Genomic DNA, 7,614 nt, shown 5'->3' on the forward strand with positions numbered 1-7,614 from the left:
AGTTGCCTAGTATAACTGAGCAACCAATTTTCACCCTCGCACACATACTTCAGCAAATTTTTGATTCTTGAGAAAGTTGGAGGTCTATTGTTTAAGGGGTCAATTGAGTAGATTCCCTCATCAACCCTCAAATCCGCATGTTTTAATCCCATTTGCCTGTAACTCTGCAAAACCTTAGGGTTGACACTGGTACGTTGGGTTCTTTTGAATAATAGGGCATATTCAATCTCTACCTCAATATGCAGCTCCTTTTTTCATGTATTCATTTTAATATTAATAGAAACGTGGAGCCTACTTGGTTGTCGCATGAGGTAGAGTGGAGATGCACAGAGAGGCACACAAAGAAGCCAAGGGAAAGGAGGGTGTAAGTAATTCACTCTGTTAAAGAAGGTTGCATAAACACAGAGAAGAGGTTACAATAAAGCCATGAGAGAGTATAGATATGGGAAAAAATAGCTCAGAGGGTAGGGATGTCCAAGACTTTTCGTATTTTAGACAATTCTATTTTACCTCCAAAAACATCTCCAAAAAATACGAAATTTGACCAGTTGGTTTGTTTTTTTTACTAAAAGCTAGAATATAAAAAATCCCCAAAATATCTTAAAAGGAACTTTCAATTTTTCATTTTCCTTATTCTCGATTAAAAAATCAATTACCTCATATCAGCTAATCATTTTGCATTGAAAATGAAGCACCACACTCCCGTAACTAACTTCTTTTTTAATATAAAATTTGGTTGAGAAAGACTTCTTAAATGAGGAGAGAGAAGGAATCTGAGTATATCTTGTAGATAATATAAAAAAGGCAAAATGAGATTGCAAAAGTGGAGAGAGAAGAGGATTATTTTACTATTCTTCTCTCCTCTTTTCCTTATTTTAAGGAGGAGAGAGGGGGGAGCTAAAAGGCCCATTTGTGATTCATTTTTTTCCTAATGTGTGTTTAGTGCAGATGCCCATGAAAACATGTGTGGATTAAAGTTTCTTTTAGTAATTAATTATGGTTTTGGGAGAATCAAAAATAAAAGAAATAGAAAAAGAAATACTTGGCAAGGGTCTGTATATGCAACTAAAACTTTGGCGCACTCGCCCCACTGATGTGATGCAAACATCAATGGTGACTTAATGCAATCACAACGAAAGCCAATAGCAAGTTGACTGGCTGGAAAGTTGAGCACGTGAGCTAAAAATGAACATCATATAGAAATTTTCAACATGTGTTTAATGTGGTAATTAGATTTTCAACAACAGAGGAATTATAGGCTTAAATTAGGTTTGTTTGTTTGTTTGGATGATTTATTATTTTCTAGAAGATTTTGGAAGTAAAATTTTGTTTTTCTAAAATGTGGTTAATGTTAGTCTATTTGTATGGAAGTTGGAATTTTTTCGTTTGTTTGAATCAATGAAAGTATGGTTAAGATGAAATAGAAAGAGCCACTTGATTTTTCATCATTTGTGGAAATTTTCCAACTATTTTTGGAAAATTTAAAAAAATTGTGAAAAATGTACTTATTCATGAATTAATTTCTTATAAAACTAATCATTTGGCAATGTGTTTTGAAGGTTTTAGCTCATGTCAACTAACCATAATGAAAGAGGAATGTTTTCTAGAATTAATGGAAATTTCTTGGGATTTTTTGCCAATTATTAGTAAACTTTTAGGGATTTATGGAATTTTATTATATAATAATATTTTTCATTTTTTTCCATTTTTTAATAGCATTATCAACTATTAGGAATTAGACCAATTTTTCAAAATAATTTCGAGAATTATTAACTATTTTAAATATTTTTCATTTATTTTTTATTTTTAATTTTTTTTTAAATTTTTATATATTGGAGAAGTTGAAAACATGAAGATTTTTTTGAAAAAAATATTTGGAATTTTTTGTGATTTTTAGTTTCATTTTTCAACATTTTATTGATTTTTACACATTTTGTTATTTTTTAAATGAATTTTACTAATTTTCAAATTTATGGGAATAAAATAATCAAAGTCAAGACAGCAAGGTACCCGATAGCAAATGTGTGCGAATGGCAACTCTATGGCATGGATGAAACAAGACATGCATCCTCGCATGTGAACGGGGGCTTGAACGACACACATACACGACCAAACACACACAACACGTGAATAGCAGCAACCAACACGCGAAAAATTCTAGCACATCAATACATGAACTAGCACAAAAAGCAGATACACGGAGCACATGATTCGGGGCCAACAAGGAGGCCCAGGGTGGGTGTGGAAACATAGGGGGAAATGGGGGCCTATGGGGGGGAAATGGGGACCTGTGGGGGGAAAAGGGGGTTTGGTTTGTTTTGTCATCTTTTGGGGGTTCGAGTGGGAAGTGGGAAGTGGGGCGTGCAAGGGGGTAGAGGGAAAGGGGGTTAGTGGGGGGGGGTAAGGGGTGTAGTGGGGGAAAAGGGAGGGGATAATTGGGGGGGGGGGGGGGGGGGGGGGGGGGGTAGTGGGGGGAAGGGAGGGATGAGTGGTTGGAAGGGGGAGGAGGCGCACGGAGGAGGTGGACGCAGCTTGGGGAAGGGAGGAGGTGGAGGCGCATGGAGGAGATGGAGGCGGCCTAGGGTGTGGGAAGGCGCTGCAAGAGAGGGGGTGGAGGTGCAAGGAGCGTGTAATGAAAGAGACCTAACTGTCCTAACTAAGGAAGAGAAGAGAGAGAAGGACTGCAGGAGAAGAGGGAGAGGAGAGAGAAATGCATGAAGAAGAGAGAGAAAGAGAGGAAAGGGAAGAAGAAGAAGAAGAGGAAGAAGAAGCCATGGAAGCTTGAGAAGGTGAAAAGAAACTTTCTTGATAATTTCTGTGATGCCTCAAAATACCCTCCTACACCTTATATACCGTCAGTGTGACTGGTATGTTCCCATGCCATGTTCTCGTAATCCCTACTTATTACAAACCATCCCGTCTCATAAAGTTTTTGTCCTAAAAAACAAGGGATGTTGTCCTATCGTGTAAGGGTGTACTGTAGAAAATCAGCCATAACTTTGTGTGAGAAACTCCGAATGGGACAATTGAGGTTTCCTTATGGAGCCCATGAGATGTACTTTCAGTCCATGTGGGTGGGGTGGGGCTGCAATTAGGTCAAGACCAAAACTATTGCAAAATAGAGGGCTGTCGAGGAGTTACTAGTGTGCTGTCCCAGATGGTATGGCTGGAGAAAAACAGTCATAACTTCCTCTAGGAAACTCCGATCGGGGCAAGTGAGGTGTTGGCGCGGAGCCCTCGAGGTGTACTTTCAGCTTTGGGGGATGGGGCTGAAAATGGATCAAGACCAAAATTGGTGCAAAACAGGTGGCTGTCTAGGTTAAGTTCTAGCCAATACGGCCTCCTTGAGGTGTGGAAATTCATCCAAGATAGATGCTGGGCGCCAAGAAGCTTCCTCTGTTGGTAGGCCTTGCCATTTGATCAGGTATTCATGGATGGAACGGGTGCGGAGTTGCTTTTCACGCTGCGCAATGACCACTTCAGGAATATACTAGATAAGGCCCTCCTCATCTATGGGGGGTAGCTCCTCTACATGATCTTTGGGAGTGCCAATTAAAGGTTTCAATTGGCTCACATGGAAGACATTATGAATCTTAGTAGTGGGAGGGAGTTGGAGACGGTAAGCCAAGTCCCCGACCTTCTTAATGATTGTATAGGGCCCATAGTAACAGTGTGCCAACTTGTTGCAAGAACCGTCCTTTAATGTAGCATAATGGGACTTCGGGACCTTGAGGAGTACCAATTCACCCTCTTGAAAGTCAAGGGGTCTTCTTTTTGCATCAGCATGGAGCTTCATGTGCTCTTGAGCCCTTTTGAGGTTTACCTTGCATTGTTGAAGTAAAGCTTGCATGCAGTCCGACTCTTCTTTTCCAAGAGGATTGAGCTTTTCATTGAAGATCACGGTAGGAAGAGGTACCCAATAACCATACAATGCTTCGAAGGGAGAGACTCCAATGCTCGAATGAGTGGAGTTGTTGTAAGAAAATTCAGCCAAGTTCAGCCATACATCCTAAGAATTCTGCACATCATGACAAAAATGTCGCAAATAATTTTCAAGAAACTTATTGACTCGCTTAGCCTGCCCATCCATTTGGGGATGATAGGATGTAGACGGAGCCAATTAGGTCCCCATGGAGCTGAAAATTGTCTGCCAAAATTGACTCATAAATTTGGTGTCCCAATCATGTACTATGACGTGGGGTAAGCCATGCAACTTGAAAACATGCTCCATAAACCGAATGGCAACTTGAGATGCTGTAAACTGAGATTTTATATGGATGAAATGGGCTGCTTTAGTGAGTCGGTCAACTACCACATAGATGCTATCCCAACCCTTCTTGGTTGTAGGTAAACCAGTGATGAAATCCATAGTAATGTGGGTCCATTTTTCTTCGAGGATAGATAAGGACTGCAACAATCCACCTAGTTTAAGAGTGCTATCTTTATTTTGCTGACAAGGCGCACATCTAGACACAAAGTCTTTAACATCCCGCTATAGGCCTTTCCAATGGAAGCTTTTTGAAACTCGGTCATATGTTTTGAAGACCCCTAAGTGGCTAGCAATTGGTGAAGAATGCATCTCTTCAGGGATCCTTTGGGTGAAAGGAGAGGCATGGGGAATCACAATACGACCATGGATCCAAATGAGGTCGTTGTGGAGTTGATATTGAGAGTTGTGATCCATGACACCTTGCTGTAATTTCTGGAAAAGAGGGCTGAATTCAGCATCAAGCAAGTATGCCTCTTGGAGCTCTTCAATCCAATCATGGTGGAGTTCAGTGATGGATGAAACCTTGCATGCCCACATGCGAGAGAGTGCATCAGCCACTACGTTGTCCTTGCCACGGGTGTGGGTAATCTCAAAGTCATAGTTTTGTAGGGTAGCCACACATCTACGTTGTTTGGGAGTGAGATTGGGCTAAGTCAAGAAGTATTTGAGCACACGGTGGTCACTTTTCACCTTAAATCTACTGTCATACAAGTAGTTATGCCACTTTTTAATAGCATGAATGACTGCCAACATCTCCTGATCATAGACATGCAACTCTCTCTCTTTATCGTCCAATTTTCGGCTCTCAAATGCTATTACCCCGTGTTCTTGCACCAAGACTGCACCAATACCCCGTCCACTAGCATCACACTGGATGGTAAAATCCTTTGAAAATTCGGGGCATACGAGGATGGGAGCGGAAGTAAGCAAGTCTTTCAGCTCTGCTGAAAATTGCAATCAACCAAATCATCCCATAGGAAAGCCTCTTTTTTCAGCGTGTCTATTAATGGTGTTGCAATTGTGGCATAATAGCAAATAAATCTCCGATAAAAAGAGGAGAGACCAAGAAAACCATGCAAGGAGGTAGTGGTAGTGGGGGTGGGCCAATCCCAGACACATTGCACTTTCTTAGGATCAGCTTGGATGCCTTTTTCACTAACAATGTGTCCCAAGTACTCAACCTCTGTTTGCATGAAGACACACTTGCTTTCTTTGGCAAATAATCGGTGCTCTCTTAGTACATCAAAAATTTGTCTAACATGCTTCAAATGCTCATGCAGTAAGAATACCAACACAAACTGGAAAAGCCATGGCTGCAATATTTTGTTCATTAAGATCTGAAACGTGGCGGGTGCATTAGTGAGCCCAAATGGCATGACAAGGAAATGGTACAAGCCATGGTCATCTGAAAAGATGTTTTGACTTCATCACCTACCCTCATTTTGATTTGGTGGTAACTGGATCGCAAATCAATCTTGGTGAAGTAGCGTGCTCCCTTGAGTTCATCAAGCAAGTCATCAATTTGAGGGATGGGGTATCTATTTTTGACGGTGATCTTATTGAGATCACAATAGTCAATGCCCAATCGGAAGGATCCGTCCTTTTTCTTAACCAATAGAACCGGGGAGGCATAAGGGGCAGAGCTAGACTCTATGAATCCCATTTCAATGAGCTCCTTACCTTGCTTAGCTACTTCCTCTCTCTCACATTTAGAGAGCCAATATGGGGGTTTATTGATGGGCTTGGCATGGGGCTCCAAGTCAATTGGGTGATCCACCAATCTCTGAGGAGGAAGGGTGGTGGGGGGCTGAAATAGGTCCTCATATTCAGCCAAATGCACTTTTAGTGCTGCATTTTTCTTCCCCAAGGTGTGTTGGTCATCATTATCCTTATACAAATGCAAGACAAAGATCTAGGAGCGTTTCTTGAATTCCTTTTTGAGTTGTCTTGCTGTTATAAGTTGAAAATCTGCAATTTCTTTGATTCCCTCCAAATGTACAAGCTGCCCATGCATTACAAACTCCATATACAGCTGAGAGAAGTCCATAGAGATTTTTCCCAACTACTGAAGCCAATCACATCCCAAAACAACATCCACGGGACCCATATCAAGGGTGATTAAGTCTACCTTTGCTATATAGTTTTCATCCAGCATAAGAGACACTTTTGTGCATACATGGGAGCTCACTTCCTCATTTCCATTGGCCACTTGAACCCTAAGAGGTTGTTGTAATTCAGTAGGAACACATGTCAAACGGCCAAGAGTCGATTTATTCACAAAACTGTGTGTGCTGCCACTATCTATGAGAATGTATACACTCTTGCCATCAATGTTACCATGTACTCGTAGGGTGTTCGGGCTCCTAGAGCCGGTCCATGCATCCATGGAGATCGAGCAAGCTAATATAGTGGTGAATGAGGGGTGCAAAGGGTCATTCCCCAGCATGTCATCGATGGGGCAACGACCAGGGTCAAAAGGGAACCCGTTCGATGAGTCATAAAACTGATCGGTGTCAAGATCCTCTTCATATTCAGCATTTTCAGCAAGTTCATCATGGGAGAATTATCATGCAAGTCCTCTTCCAACTTGTCACTATCTTCTAGCACATACATGTTATTAAACTTGACAATGGCATTCTTAAAGGGGTATTTGGATGCATGATTAGTCGTGTACTTATCCCCGCATTTAAAGCACAAGCCTTTAGCCTTGCGATCCTTAACAACTTCAGGAGGAATGAATTTTTGACTGTTAGGAGGACTGAAGTCATTCCGTGCCTTATTTTCAGCATACTTTGGGTCACTTTTGGAGGGGGGTGTTGTCTCAAAACTGCCATATTTCCTTTCAGCATTAAAAGTGGGGTAAGTGGGGATTTTGGGGCTGCCATTCCGTGCATTGTTGCTACGATAATTACTGGCATATGGGGGTTGCTTGATAGGGTATCTTTGATGTCCTGCAATGGGTTGCATGCCCTCATTGCGAGGGTATTTCCGACCATAGCGTTCAACCAATTCTATGGCTGCAAACAGGGTGGCTAGCTTTTGAGCCATTACATCAGTTGAGAGATGTGCATCTAGCCCATAAATGTATCTATGCAATTTGGCCTCATCACTGACTGCCTCAACATACATATGATAGGTTCATAAACTGGTTGGTGTACTTCCTCACGGTGAGATTTCGCTGATCAAACTGATACCATTGCCTAGCCAAGTGTTCTTTTTCTACTGAGGAGACAAAAACTTGGATCATATGCATCTTGAACTCTTCCCAATCACGAAACTGTTGATTTTCTCTTTGAATGAATCTCCACCATGTGTGGGCAAAACCTTCTAAATGAAGGGGGGAA

Source organism: Lygodium microphyllum, chromosome 3, assembly GCF_053477565.2.
Source record: "Lygodium microphyllum isolate KBCC chromosome 3, Lygodium_microphyllum_v1.1.10, whole genome shotgun sequence".
Taxonomy (NCBI): Eukaryota; Viridiplantae; Streptophyta; class Polypodiopsida; order Schizaeales; family Lygodiaceae; genus Lygodium; species Lygodium microphyllum.